Source organism: Pinus tabuliformis, chromosome 2_2 (assembly GCF_031772625.1).
Source record: "Pinus tabuliformis cultivar Carrire ecotype Pingquan chromosome 2_2, CPIR1, whole genome shotgun sequence".
Lineage (NCBI taxonomy): Eukaryota > Viridiplantae > Streptophyta > Pinopsida > Pinales > Pinaceae > Pinus > Pinus tabuliformis.
Genome location: NC_142300.1, coordinates 544195502 through 544211934, shown reverse-complemented (window position 1 = coordinate 544211934; position 16433 = coordinate 544195502). Strand labels below are relative to the sequence as shown.

The 16433-nt window shown below is 34.1% G+C and overlaps 1 protein-coding gene across 1 annotated transcript in view; it reads right to left on the bottom strand.

The window, feature by feature from the left end:
- Positions 1–16433, bottom strand: part of LOC149193773 (agamous-like MADS-box protein AGL5) — a 96043-nt gene that overhangs the window by 43460 nt on the left and 36150 nt on the right. The window lies entirely within an intron of this gene.

The window sequence follows — 16433 nt, the reverse complement described above, 5'->3', positions numbered from 1 at the left end:
GACACATATATAGGCTCTCATCTAGGGAAAAATCCTTCCAAGGGGAAAACCCATAAACTCTTCTCTTCTTAGAATCTCCTTCAAATGAGATACAAAGATCCAAACCCTAGACTAGTCCATCTCCTAGTACCAAGTCAACCCTTTCTGAAGTCCTTCCTTGATTATGCACCAACCAGCTTCCGTACTACAACTTCAACCTGCCAGCATCAATACTGCAACTTCAATTTGCCAGCTTCAATAATGTAACTCGTCCTACAACTTCAACCCTACAATTTTTGCCTTGTAGATTCTCTAGAAACCCTAATGTGATCTCCTCCTTAGATGTTCCTATAGCAAGAAAACTCTCCCAATGTCAATGAGGTCAATATTAGGTTTTCTCCCTTCCAACTACAAGATTATGTACTTCATCCTACTGCAACTCAGACCTGCAATTTCGGCCTCCTTTTGCAACACCAGAAACCATAGATCTTCACACATGTGAGAGAGATGGAGCCCAACGACAAGATATTTCGTCTATCTTCCTTCTCTTAGACCTTCACTCTACATCTTCCAGCTTCCCACCTACAAACCAAATATTTTCTTGATAGATCGAACTTGTTTAGTGAGTGTATCCAAACGAGGTCGAACTATTTCCTTTTATAACCTTCTCAAGGGGTCGAATTCCCTACTTTAGGCCGACTTGATGATCCCAAGGCTAACTTGTACTTTAGGAGTTTCCAGGACTTTCTAGACTAAAAAAGTAATTCTTTTTACAATTACATTTTGCTTGGAAGTGTCTTATAAACATGATGTTGACTCCTTTGACCAATGACAATAAATCTTAGGACCTAACAAACCCTAGAAGCATGAAGACCATTATTTTACCTAGAATACCATCAATAATGAGCATGCAACCCATTCTTTAATAATAATAACTTTTTTCTTTTCTTTTCTTGTCTGTTACATAGGATACATATTGAAATGAGTACAACAATTACGAATATTGAAGATAGTTACATTTCTCAACACTTCCCACTTCCACTTAGGAATCAGTATTGACTACAACAATCCAACTAGATTCCTATGCTCATCGTTCACCTTTTGGCACTCTAAATGCTTAGAAATATAATCAACCATGTCCCTTTTTATACATGGCCAAAAATATTGACTTTTAATAGCTAAAATTTTCTTTTGATACCTAGATGTCTGACATAGGGTACATTATGCATCTTGATTATGTCTCGCGCATCACCAAATTTTTTTATCCTTGAAAATTTGACACATAAGTCCACCCTTGTATAGGAGGATTCCATCCTCTTTCAATTCATTTTTTTTGTATTTTGGCTATAGATTACCTTTTTCTAGGTTCTCTTTTATTTTAATGTACAACTGAATGTGAAAAATAAGTTCCACCCTTGTACATCAGTATTTCATCCTCTTTCAATTAATTGTTTATTGTATTTTGGCTATAGATTACCTTTCTGTAGGTTCTCTTTTATTTGAATGTACAACTAATTTGAAATTTTAACATCTAAAATTTTAATTTTAAATTTAGATTTCATACACTTATGGCCGTGGCATGCACTTCATGCACCCTTTTACCGAGTGCATCGACCAACTTTTTCCTTTATCTTGTATGTGCTTAATTTCAAAGTCATGTTTAGCCAAAAAATCCATCCACCTAATTTTATTGGAATTCAAAGTTGATTGTCCAAATAAATGCTTTAGACCCTTATGGTCCATTCTCAATTCAAACCTCTTTCCCATGAGGCATTGCCTTAACATTTTAAGACATGAATCATGGTTTTCAATTCCAAGTCATGAGTGTCATACTTTCTCTCATGATCCTTTAATTTCATAGATTCAAAGCATATTACATGTCCATTTTGCATGAGGACTCCTCCCACCTGTTAATTTCATGCATTATTGCATACAATAAACTCTAAATGTGGGTCAACTATCTTAAGAATTGGTGCACATGTCAAAAACATTTTAAAATGTTGAAAGGTCTCGTCACATTCCTAAGCCCATTCAAATTTTACACCCTTATTTTGCAAATAAGTGATTAGGTGTGCTATTATTGAAAAGCCCTTAATAAATATTCTATAGTAGCTTGCTAGTCCCATAAATAACCTGACCTTAGTGACATTTCCTAGTGCTAGCCACTCAATGATTAATTTTATTTTCTTTGGGTACATAACCACACCTTCCTCTAAGATGATGTGACCAAAATAATTAATTTTCCTTTGGTAAATGATCATTTTCTCAACTTAGCATTAATATGATGCTCCCTCAGCACTTGTAAAATCATCTCCAGGTGTTTCTCATGCTCTTTTTTAGACCTTAAATAAATAAGTATGTCACCCAAAAAAGATTATGTCAAACTTATCCAAATAATTTTGGAAAATTCCATTCATAAGACACATAAAGTTGGTGCATTTGATATCCCAAATATCACCATAACAAACTTATAATGGAAATAAATTGTTCTAATGGGTGTCTTTCAAATTCCCTCATCACTAATTGTTAAGTTATGGTATCCTAACCTCAGATCCATATTAGAGAAGACTTTATCCCCTCTCAACCGATCAAACAATTCATCTTTCCTTTGAAATAGATGCTTTTTCTTTATTGTCACCTTATTTAGCTTCCTAAGGTCTATGCACAACCTCAGTGTCTCATTCTTCTTTTTGACAAAGAGCATTGGGGCTCCCCAAGGTGACACACTTGGGTGTATGTACCCCTTCTTCAAGAGCTCTTTAATATGCATTTGCAATTCTTTAATATGTGATGCGTTGATATTTTATGGTATCTTAGATACCAGGGAAACTCCATATATCCTTTTTCAGTGCTAAACTTGAGATTTCGACAAACACCCTCAATTTATTTTAGCATTGGATGGGCATTCACATTTGGCACCTTGTACATGGTTTCATTATCCATGTGGGATTCATAAATTTTACATCCTTTTTCACAACTATCCTTTATTTTCATGAATGCTATTTCCTTGATATAAAATAGACTTGGAATCTTATGCATATGTCTTGTCTACCTCCCTTCATCAAGGCAAGTAAATGCCTTGTTATAATAGTATGGGGTACCATGGTGATTATCTAACAAATATAAACAAATTAGGAAATCATATGATCCCAAAGGTGTGATATTTAAATCTTCCCTTGTGCATAAGCCATTCATGTCAATTTGAAATTCTTTAGCTAGCTCATTTATCCTTCTTTGAGCTCATATAGTTAGTTGAAACAACCAAGTATTGCCATGATTGCTTCTTTGCAAATGAAATATTTTAACAAGCATAGAATCTATATAATTATGGATAACTCCAAAATCATTTAAATTTTTTGTGCACTGGGTGTTAACCTTACCTTCAAATTCTATCATATGATCTTGATGATTAACCTGCTTGTTGTCTAAGGTTGCCTAAATTCTAGGCATTCTTCTACCCATGTCATCTACTATAGTAGCTCCTTGAATGTTGTGAGAAATCCTTACATTGTATTCCTTTGTGAGGGAAACCCTTGTACATATGGTCCCTTTCACAACACCAACATTTAATTGGCTAATAAATCGGAAATTTTCTCAATGAATTTGATTTCCTTGGTTCACTTTGGGTTGCATGAGTTTGTTGATATGCTTGAGATGTAACTTTGAAAAATGAAGGCTTGTAGCCCTTATTCCTTTGCTCCATCTTTTCCCTCTTCTTGTCATCCCAAGATTTTTGGAAGGTTGGATTATTTTTGTTTTACTTATAGACTAATTTTTCTTATTTATGGATTCCTCCAAAGTCTTGGTCTCAACAAATCTAATTTTGTCACTATAAAAGGAAGGTAAACCACTTAGGAATCTTTGTATTTTTACCTTCTCATCCTCGATAGATTTGATTATATTCCTCAATAGTTCAAGAAATTTCATTTCATATGCTCACATGGTCATTCTCCCAAGCTTGAGTTCCAGGAATTTTTATATCTTTCTATCATGGTAATTTTTAGACAAATATTTATTTTGAAAATACCTTTTGAACTACCCCGATGAGATCTTCTTCTTATCCAAGTTCTTGACTTGTTTTGAGTTGGTCCCACCATATTGATTCTTTGTCTTGCAAATGATAAATGACAAGTGTAGCCTCCAAATTGGATGAGTAATTATTCAAATTGAAGATACTTCCACATGCCCAACAACCAAACTTAACTTCCTCAACTTTTAAATTATCACCATAAAATGTGGGAGGCTTAATCTTCCTAATCTCTCCTTGCAATTGATCCATATCAAACCTCCTTATCTAATGTTATATGCTTGGGATACCTTTACATTCTGAGGAAACATAAGCCATTCTGGTTGAATTTTTTGGTGAGTGATTCTGATGCCTATTGAACTTGATTTTTGTTCCTCTAAATTCCTTGATTGTGATCCTTTATTTTTTTGCTTCTGCAAATGATCTAGGCTTTTCATAACTGATTTTTAATATGATTCTTGTCTTTCGAGGCCTTGATCAACCTTTTATTGTTATCCTTATATCTAACCACCTCCATATTAAGACTCCTCATGGTCTCCACCAACTCTTTGTTCTCATATTCTCCTATCCATGTCCATTTGATTATATTTTAGCATTATCCATGTTAACATTCATCCCTCTAACTTCCTCTTCATGACTATAGAACCCTTGAACATCCTACATATTCTTGGTTTTGATGTTGAGCCTTCCAATTTGCATACATAATTTCCATTATACAATAATGAAAATAATATTTAAATGACGACATTGTATTTTTATGACATCATGGACATTTTATGCCCCTGTAGGTGGCTACTAGAGGCATTCTTTCGATTTATGGAGAAAATGTATGGCTCAATTCAAAATTTTGGGTTTATAGATGGATTCTCCTCCTTAATAGGTTTCTATTGACTATTCACTTTCCCAAATGTGAGTTATGGGTTGAAAGTTATTGACTATTGAAGTTTGGCCTTTTTAACCAATTTGTTCTTATAATGCTATAGGCCTATCACTTCTATTTCTAGAGAATTTGGATACCCAGATTGATAACTTGAATCCATCGCTATATTAAATCATCCAATATCTTTCCATATACTACTTATGTATCCTAATATGAGTTTTGAGTAAGGGGATATATCTCTTAGAACTAGTCTAGTGCTTGATTTGCTTTCTACACTATTTCAGGTGTAGTTTACTCATATTGACTTTGTTTTGCACTTGTAGTATCTTTTTGGAACGATATAATTGATATATTTCATTTAAGATAATATTACCATGTGCACATATAGTCCTTGAAATTTGTATCATAAAAAAATGAAGTTTAGGGCCTTAAAAATTCCCTAGAAATTTATGAGCCTTAAAAAAAATCATGATAACTTGCTAACTTTTTCTATTGGTGTGGTACCCAAAAATAGGTTATATTCATTTGCAAATATATTTTACAACAACTTACATGTATATGGAAATGACATTGTGCATGACCTGTCAATATGCCATGTACTAGTGCAATAACATTTAGTTCTTACTGGACACAAACCTAGACATGCATGGTTCTCCTTTTAACAATTGGCACCCATGCAACCAATTTATTCCAATTTTTTCTCTCTTTTTGTCCCACTTGGGCCTCATGGTTGAATTGACACCTTTCTAACCATTGATGGGATGGAAAGGTTCCACCTCCTCTAGCGTTAACCCACATGGCATTCTCTTACTAGCTACGATGATGAGTGGGTCTCGTTCTGCACCTTTATTCCTTGGGAGCATGGCCTACACTCTTGTAACATCTAAAAGTAAAAATTTGGTGTGAATCAATGGTAAAAAATAATCTCTAGAGCTATAAATGTTCGATCCATAACCCAAGAACTTACCTCCAAGAGATATGATGACTATGAGTGACTCAATATGACAATGGAGATCCAACTCAATATTAGACATGCTTAACTATTAATGAGGTAACTCAACTCTGATGGATTTAATAGTGAAAAATGACCAGGATGCAATGGTCTCTATTAACTTTGGGCTTAAGTATGATTAAGGGTTAACCATGTAAATTAATTTAAGAAATCCAATAGTGGAGGATGACCATGATCCAATAATCTAGATTTATTTCAGGCTTAAAGGCGTTGACTCGATAATGAGGCAATTTAATTTTCAATGATCCAACAACAAAGGTTTACTTGATCTAGCAACCCATATAAATTTTGGTATTAATAATTTGCACTTGATAATGCACTATATTGTATCCAAAGAATCTAATGATGGAGATTCATTTTATCCAATCGATTAGATTGAATTTGGGTTTGGATGTGCTCAATTGATGACAAGGTCCCTTCATTTCAAATTAACATCATTTTGACACTTGTCCACCACCTATCTTCTTTTTGACTCAACTGCCATTGGGAATCGCCACATCATCACTGATTTCATGGTACAAAAAATTCAAGTTTTTAATTTTTCTTACAAAATTTCTTATTTTTTCTCGAATTCTATCAATAAAATCCATTTTCCACAAAAAATAATCGTCATGATATTTAAAAGTTCAACTTCTAGCATACATTATGTACTCACCAAATTTGACCCTAACATTATGAATTCAATGCATACATACTCTAAGTAAACATTTATGAGCGAAGTTTTCCTTTGGATTTCACCCAGATCTAATGATTTTTCCCAATTTTGTAATTTTTTTCTTTCCATGGCTGACTTTGGAAATCCACGAGACTGGCTCAATATTATAAATTTAAGGTTGAAATTTAAAAATTAAACACTTCCAATTCTCTTGCTAACCAAATTCAAACTTATATAGACAATTTATAACACAAAATTTATTGAATTCTAACATTTCTTTCAAATTATGCCCTTGATGCCTTTCCTTGATCATTTCATAAGAAACCTATATAGTTTTCTTTTTGTGATAATTTATGGTGCATACAACCCAAGCATTATAACCTTCGGCCTGGTATCACTATTTCATAGCCCATTCACTCACTAGGGAACATTATTATCTATGTTATCCTCCTAAATTTTTTCTTTAATTCTTAGTTCATATTGCTATGTTACAATGAATAACCATGTACGAGAGGGTTCCAATATCAACTAGAATAGAATGTCTACTTTGTAACATGGCTTGGTGACCATATCTAACATAATTCCTTCATTTATATACGTTGGTACCATAACTCCTCACAATTCATGTATGCCTAATGCACATTAACATTATTTACAATAATAACATGGTATCATGTAGAAAATTCATGTGAATTATATCAATATGTATTCACATGATAAACATAACAAAAGCATAAAAGTACAATAAGAACACTTATATTTTAGAATTGGCATCAACAAACTCAAATGTTCCATCTACTCATAGACCACACTACACTAATACTCTCAGTAGTGGGTCACCCTTGAGTTGGGGCTATGACACCACTGGAGAAAAGGAATTCCTAGAGCCAAATATGGTCCATAGACAACACAAACAAGGTCATAAGTATCCTACAACCTATAGTTTCTGATTCCCCATCATTCTACACAACCCAAGGTAGTGCATCCCCTTCTCAACGTTTACAGTCCCTCAAGTTGTGCCACTACATTTCTAGGGATCTAGTCTAGGCCAACTAGGGAGTATCAGAGCCTTGTGGCTCGAGGAGTTCCCATTACCCTTAGGAGTGTCTAGACACCCTCCAGGGTTCACACTAGGGATCCTATCCCCACACTTCTCCTTTTAGGGCTCCAACCTTCCCTAAGAAAGCCTAAGGAAAAGTGTGCACACATCCGTATCCACATAAGATCCACAATAATAATAATAAGGCCACTCCCCCCCCGAACCCCCCCTAGAGCTAATATAGTCATTAAGGTTGTCAGAATGAGATAGTAGAATTGCTCAGAGTAATACTAAATTCCCACTTTCTAAATAAATGGAAAGTAATACTAAATCCTTGCTAAACTAAAAGCATGCTTTAGGGATTTTAGTTCAAATAGATGAACCATTGGATGCTTTCCTTTAAAGTTCCCATTAAGAGGTCTAATGAATTATCCCCTAAATTATTCTTTACCTTGAGACTCAACTTTTCAAATTGTATCTAGACCTTTTGTCAAATATTTACCAATTGACTCAAGAATGTATTGCTCTGAATATCCCCATAATGTTTTATCAATTCCTCTATAAAAATGGATCAAAATACAATAAAATCATTTTTCCTTTCACAAAGCCATTGATACCATACATGTTAATCTTATTCTAAAAACATGGTTGCAATAATCACATTTTGTAAGGTTGCCACATGGTGTTTATCAAAATATTTCTAAATCTAGAACATACATGCTATACCATTGTTATAGTCAGACTTTCTCATATTGATCTTTAGAATGTATAGTTCCTTGGTGCTGATTTGAAGCCCTAATGATTTCGATCTTAGATTGAAAAGTCATGATTATGGTGTTGTGGTTCAATATTTGTTCCCTCTAATTGTGATAAAATACTCCCCATAGATGATTAAGTTCCAACATAATTGTCCTCCTTATTTTCATGATTTCCTTGGATCACAATATCTCTTTTAAGAAGCTTCTCTAAGAGAAGCTTTTCCATGGAATTCATGAAATTTTCTATTTCTCCCTTGACATATTTTATATTTCTTCTTTAACAATTATTTATATTTCTTTATTGTTTTCCTCCATCTTTTGTTCCATATTTCCAACTAATCTTTTCACATGTGGCAATTTCACCCTCATTGTATCACTTATTTGCTTACACTGAATTTCCAACGTGGATAACTAGTACTCAAAGTTTTCTGTTTCTTCATTAGTCATAAATGATCCTTTAGGATGTTTAGTTGGTGTACTACTTTTAGATCTTTCTTTGAAGCCATGTGAGAAAATAATAATAATACTCCTATTTATCACAATTTTCAGTTCAAGATTATCTCGATGGATAACCTTTGTCTTGATATATCTATAAGATTTGAGACTTTATTTTAGTCTCTAATATGCTTTCTTTTTAGTTTTACTAGTCTAACAAAAATTTGATGTGCCAAGTAAAAGTTCTAATGACCATTATGATAACAAATGCCTATGGCTTATTTTATGAATTAAATTAAAGATAAAAAATTTCAGATTATAAAATGTGTTTCATCCTATAATTTACATGGGCGAAATACAATATAATTTATAATGGATTTTTTTTCTTAAGCATTGCTTTTCCATTCTTAATTTCATCACTAACTTTTGATGCATATTACGTTTATAAATTAGTATTTGTTTTTACATATTCTTATATTTAAAATTTCCAATATAAAAAGAACTATGAAAAACGACTTTTGTACAAATTTATACATTTTTTTAATAATATAAGATTTTATTTTAAATTTCTTGCAAAAATCGAATGGATAATTGAGATTACTTTTTGATTTACATTATGGAGAAATTTTAATATTAATATTTGTTAAAATTTAATATATAAATTTTAATAAAATTATTATTTTTCATTATATAAAATATATTTTTAAATGTATAAATAAATTTAAAATTTTTAAAAATATATAAACATTATAAAATAGAAATTTGACAATTTAAATTTATTACTTTAATCAAAATAGCAAATTGATATAAAACAATTTCAAAAGGTAAGCTTTTGTGATTCATGATAGAAATTTTCAAATCAACCCATTTTGAACCATCCTTTAAATTACATTAAAAGAAGTGAAAATGGAGAATAAGTCAGAAGCGGCTCAGTGTGAATGCGGGAGCTACATGCCCAGCTGTTGTGGAGACAGATGGTAACCCATCACGCGAGGTGCAATCTACGATGGTGGAGGGAGGGAAAGTTTGTGATCAAGTATTCATATTTAATTGATAAACCCAAGATGGTGATTTAGAGAATATACTGTGAGTAAATAGGTACATTTTATATTTTAAAGTCTAGGAAGAATAACTATGGCGGCCTCTTAAACCATTAACATTAGTTTTTCCTTCATCCAAAAGACAAGCTTTATTAGCTTGTTCATTTGCCTCCGAATTTAAGTTTCTAAGAATATGGAAGAATGAAGTGCTAATGAAGGAGAGTAGAGTTCTTTTGATATGGAGATACAAAAGATTTAGGGTATTGTTTTTGGGAGGAGTATTAGTTTGCAAGTAAAGGATAGCTATGTAAGAATCACTTAAAATAACAATGTCTTTAATGTATGGTTTTTAGGTTAGGGATTGTTGGACACCTAATCTTCAATGGGTTAGTGTGGAAGCCGAATAGACAAAAGGAGTCCCAGAGACCTTGGGATGTGAAACCCAACGGTCAAACTATGTACTATAAATGTATATCTCTTGTTAATAAAAATGTATTCTCATGTTTTATCCTTTAGATTCTCTTGCTGCCCATGTGTGTTTACATGGTATTAGAGCCATGATGTGTGGCCTTCTCCACTGGGTGCTCTGCCATTGTGCACTATTTTAATTGTCCTTTCTACCTTTTGCACTGTCCTTCCTGCAGAAATGTTACATTTACCTCACAGTGAATCCTGTCAGCTATATTGTAGTTGCGATTTTTTTCCCATATTCTGCATTTCTGCAGCCTGACATATCTAACCTCTGCGTCTGTCCCTTTAGGAGTAACTAAAATATTTCTCTGCAAAAAAAATCTGCATACGTTATTTTTCTGGTGTCAGTACAATCACTCAGGCCAAAATGCCTCCACAATTCCTGCGTTATCGATGCTCCCATATATGTTTTACGTTGCCCATATATTTACACTCAGTAATTGCTGTCAGTGTTTAACACAGCTCCGTTGTTTAATGCTGCTCCAATAGAGGTATATACCAGCGTTGTCCATATTCATTTAAACATTTACGCTGCTCCATTTACACTGCTCACCTCTGCCATTTCAAAATGACTGCTACCTCTCAGTGATGGCTTTAGACTGCCACCTTCTAACTCCTGGCAAGTGCCCCATGCCTGGGATATGTTTTTAGAAGTGCTCGGTTCTGATATCTCAGGAATGACTACAGCTCTGTATAGTTGTTTTTTAGCGCCTGCATCTGATAACTGAGAACTACCTGGCCTGACATTTTAATAGCCTCTGTAAATAAACGGAGGTTTTAGGAATAAACCCAATATGAAAGAGTGAACATCCATGCTTAGAGTCCATCATTGCAGATGTTAGTGTCCATCCCACTCATGGAAAGACTTCAGGTGAGGTTTGCAGCATTTGAATCATTCGAATAACAGTTCCAATACTCAACAGGAAGATGCTTTGTACATCAGCTTTTCACATGGTGTTGATGGACAAAGGACGAGTTTGATATCACGTTCCATCAGCTGATGCACCATATCTCGAAGCCACTCGAATGTCAACTTAGACTGTTTGTTGAGTTCCTGACGTAGATCTGGATAAATCCTGAACCAGTCACCTAACATTCGGTGCACGTAGGCTCGAATCATTCACCATGGAACTGGATACTTCTCACAAAGATCAAAGTATTCCAACACCTGAGTTGCCTGATGAATGGATTTTTAAGTTTGTATTCAGTATGCTTCACTCTCTCATATTTTTCTAGCACCTCTTCTGCCTTGAAGCTTGAATTATCTTCCTATTCTGCGGTTGATTGAACTCGAGGTTTGTCCTCGGAGCCCACACCTATCCGCTCCGCTGTCTCATTCCCAAATACTACACTGTCTCTCCAAAAAGAGATTCCAGTCTATGCAATTACTGTGTGAACCATGCCGCTGTTCTGGGTATTAGAAATTTAATGCAAATCGCTATAGATGCCGACGTATTTTTGGGCTTTTGACGCATTGATATAACATGATGCTGATCTAGTTGAATTGAAGTGAACTGGTTATGTTAGCTATGCCTTAATTGAGTATGAAATATTTAAGGAGGCTCAGGCTACAATAACGAATCTTAATGGAGCAAAATTATTGACTCAAAACATATATGTTGATTGGGCCTTCAGCAATGGTCCATTTAGATGCAAAACTGTTCGTAGGAGGTCACCGTGTGGGGGTCATCGCTCAAGGAGTCCTGTTAGGAGAAGATACTGAACAATGAGATCTATAACAGCTGGTAGTTGATTTGAGTTATTACTAGTCTGCGCGTGACTAATTGAGTTGGTTTTGGTATCTGGTATGTATTATTTCATAATGCATATTATCAACCTGTTAATCTGTACTAAAGGATGATGTAATTAAAGCACTTTGAACAGTTATGCGTTGAGGTTGAGACCCTTCATCTGTGAGTGTGACATGAAAGAAAATCTATCTTTCAGAAACTGCTGCACTTTGTATTTCCCTTAATTCTTGTACAATTGTAATTGCTTATTTATATATTAGCAAATGTTAAGCGCTATATATACCTCAGTTCAGTGCGATGTATAGTTTTGTAGTCTCGGGTATTGACATTTGCTGTCCAGTTGAATTTGCTGACCAGTTGAATTTGTTGACCAGTGATATCAGAATTATATTTTCTCCCATTAAGAGTAAAACTTTGCAGCATAAGTTTTTGTTACAGCTTGCATCCAATGTATTAGCAATTCATTTCAGTCTTCGTATGATGTCTCCTTCAAGCAGTTCATTTCAGTCACCGTGTGTTGGAATGGTGTTGTATTGAACTATTGATGCGTTGAACCCATGACCATTGTGCAAATAATTTGAGACATGCGATATGCTTCGGTGATCTGACACAGAAGATTCTAATGAGAAGATTGCTTTAATTGTTGGGGTGATATCAATGTTATATGCACCATTATATGCACTAGATTGTTTGCTATTTGTTTGCAACAACAATTCAGATTTATGAGTGTTTTACTTGTTGTTTTCAGCATTGCAATATAGTAAAGGACAAACACATGTATAAATTCCAGAGTGTGCTAACTTGAAGTGCTTTCAATTTCCTTCAAATACTCAAAATATGAAGCCATTAAATTTAGGAAGGGAATTATTTCAAAGGGGACAAGATTGTTTTATATCGACCGTGTTGCAAGTGTCTACATATTTCTTTCTAGAGAATTCAAATGCTTAAGAAAGTTGTCATTATTCTGCATTTTTCTTGGCACTCTTAAACTAAAGAAAATGGGGAAAACTTATGAAGTATTAGAGTTTTTCAAAATTCTGATACAGTCTACTACTAATGACACAGTAACAATCAACAAATCCTCTCTGGCTGACATTAGAATTTGTTTGCAAAATGCACAAGAGAAGATAGAATTTTTGCAGCTCGAAACTCAGCTACAGCAAGAAGAATTAAAACAAAGGAGTCATCATTCTGAACCTGCTTCTGTTAAGAACATTAAAATAGACTCCCATAAGAAGCAAGTTCATTCTGATCCAGTGCCCAATAAAGCAACAGTTGTACATGCAGATGCAGAAACTCAGTTTGCACTTCCCAAGCCCATCATCAAACCTTGGGAAGAGCTTGTCCATAACAAGCACAAAACTGGTCTTGGATATGACAAGGACTTGTCCTTTCATATTCCAGACTACTCAAAGCCCATTCAATTTCAAACTGCTGGATTTCTTGAGGATGATTCATCTTCACCTATTCTTCATGACAGTTCACCTCCAGCTGTTCTAGATTCTACTCCTCTTCCACAACAACAACAACAGATTGTGAAATGCCAACACTGTGACCGAGTTGGCCATTTGAAAGATCACTGTTTTGATCTTCATCCATGTAAGCACTGTCATAAAACCACCCATTCTTCATACAGATGCTTCAGAAACAAACGTCCTGCAAGAACAAAGATTCATCTTGGATGGATTGCTTCTTGGCAATGGGCATCAACAACCAAGAAGATATTCCAATCATATGTCAGAACTTGTTCCAGAGTATTGAACAGTCTTGCAGTTGAGTTTTCTCCATCATCTCACCTTGTATCTGACAGGGGGGGAAATGATGGTCATCTACAAGCTTCAAAGCCACATCAAGCGAGCTTGAGCCACAACCTGCCACACCAGTTTCAGAGTTGTAGCCAAAGACAGATGCCCCTGAGCATGCCTTTAGTTGGTAATCTCGGACACTTCCTCTAGCAGAAGACTTCAGCTTCTTGCCAGTTTCGGAAGAATTCTAGGAATAGAATTGGGGACACTTCCTCTAGCAGAAGACTTCATCTTCTTGCCAGACTTGGAAGAGTTCCAGGAATTGCACTAAGCATTCCAGAATTGTTGGTCATCCTTAAACCATCACAGGTTGAGACTTCCCTTTTCAGGTTGAAGTTCTCCCTTTTATGCGGGGTGAGACCTCCCTCTATTAGTTGAAGGTTTCCCTCTTCAAAACAATAGGAGCACTTCCTCTAACAGAAGACTTCAGCTTCTTGCCAGTTTTGGAAGAGTTCCGGGAATTGCACTAAGCATTCTAGTGTTGGTGGTCATTCTTAAACCACTGCCCTTTATACCAACATTTTAGAGAGCACATTCAGCCTAGTGTTGCCATGCATTTTTTCACATTTTGTATTACAACTCTCTTCTTGGACTCATACATAACCCTTCGGACTAAGGGGGGAATGTTGGACACCTAATCCTCAATGGGTTAGTGTGGAAGCTGAACGGTCAAACTATGTACTATAAATGTATATCTCTTGTTAATAAAAAATGTATTCTCATGTTTTATCCTTCAGATTCTCTTGCTGCCCATGTGTGTTTAATAGGGATACCTCCTGGAAAAGTCTATACATTTCTTTTTAGTTATTAGATTCCTGTCACCGCTAAATTGTATCTGATGATTAAGAATATATATCTCCTCATCAAATTTTAAGAGGTCACAGGTTATATTATACACTTTAACAATTCATAAATAAAATGATACATTAATATATGATTTAACTTAAATGATTTTTTTTAATATTTTTTATTTAATTTTATTTTTTGGTAACCAAATGAATGGGAAATTAGGTCAGGTTAATACCGCTACTACTATACTTTTGGGCCTACAACTTATCTTCCTCTCTATAAACCAATTTATTTTGAGAGAATTTTTTAATTTACATAATACTTCATATCACTAAAATTACCAATTAAAATTTATCCACAATACAATTTTATTATAACTATTATATTATTATTATTAAAGTCATAGTAAAATAACTACGAACACAGAGTTTGGGGGGCACAAGTGGCCTTTTGAGTTTGGGAACAAAATGATGATGTGAAGAGAAGACGGTGGGATCGGATCGGAACTTGCAAGATATGGAAAATATTTTAATTCCTTGTGGAGAACGGAGTTATTGACTATTAATATAGTGGCTTGGAAGATATGGATATTTGGCAAATATTAAGTATCAAGAAGTAAGTTAAATATTGACTTAGGGTATGATGCTTAATATTTGCTTTGCATATTATATTTAGAATTTGGATTTTTTTATTATAATAAGTTAGTAGTTGAGACAAATGTCCAACACCATATTATAAGTTAATAATTTATTTATTATTTATTATTTATACATTAAATATTATTTTATTCCCATAAAAACACAAAATTAAAAGCCATGACCAACAATTACTTTACTACGGTCATTATTTGCTATAAATAATTCTAGCTTTTTAAAATAGCCTGAGAGATCTCCCACAAAAGACAACTATGTTAAAATGAAGAGTTAGACGTGGTGCTCCCGGATCTCCTTGCATCAATATGTGTTATGCATCTGATCCAATATTCTTAACAGTATGAACGGGCTCAATTATCTCATATATTTGGTATTTATTTTTTTACAAATAAATATTTAAGATAGCGAAAGTGTTTATCTCACTATGTGATTGATCTGAGATTTTTGTGATTTATAGTCTAGATAAATGTCGTTTGGATTAATCATATTTTCAGGATTGGGTCAATGTTTCGAACCAACTAATGTGATTAATCCTAAAATAAGGTGGAAAAAATCATATAATCTTCATGAATAAATAATAAGAATGCATCATTGTCCAAAAAACTAGTAATTGGAGACAGATTAGCTAAATCCTAAAAAAAAAAAAATTGAAATTCACATAATGCAAAATTACTGAACAATCACACCAATCCTTCGTTGAAAAAAGAATGCAACATTATTTTTTTTGGTTAAATTGTATGTGACTTATAAGATTAAGTTATAATTTAAGAATCTAAGATTCAAATATATCTAGGTTGTGCCTGGCCGTACCAACTAACCCTTTGCCACCAAGATTTGACTATGGAAATATTTACTTAGTCCCATGTTTTCAAATATATTGGAAATATTGTGAGCCGTTGCATAGTTACGGTGGCTCGTAACAGCAATGGTTTACAAATGCCAAAACATAAAGCATTTCGATAATGGAGGACTTTCCCTGCCCAATATTTTCATGTCTCACCATGTAGAGATATGGTCATTTACAGGCTTATTCAATTGTTTTCATATATTTCACATGTTTATCTGTTGTTTCTGCGTTTTTCTGTCATTGATGTATGCATTTGCATTCTGGGCCATATGGCAAGTCTAAATGTGAAAGA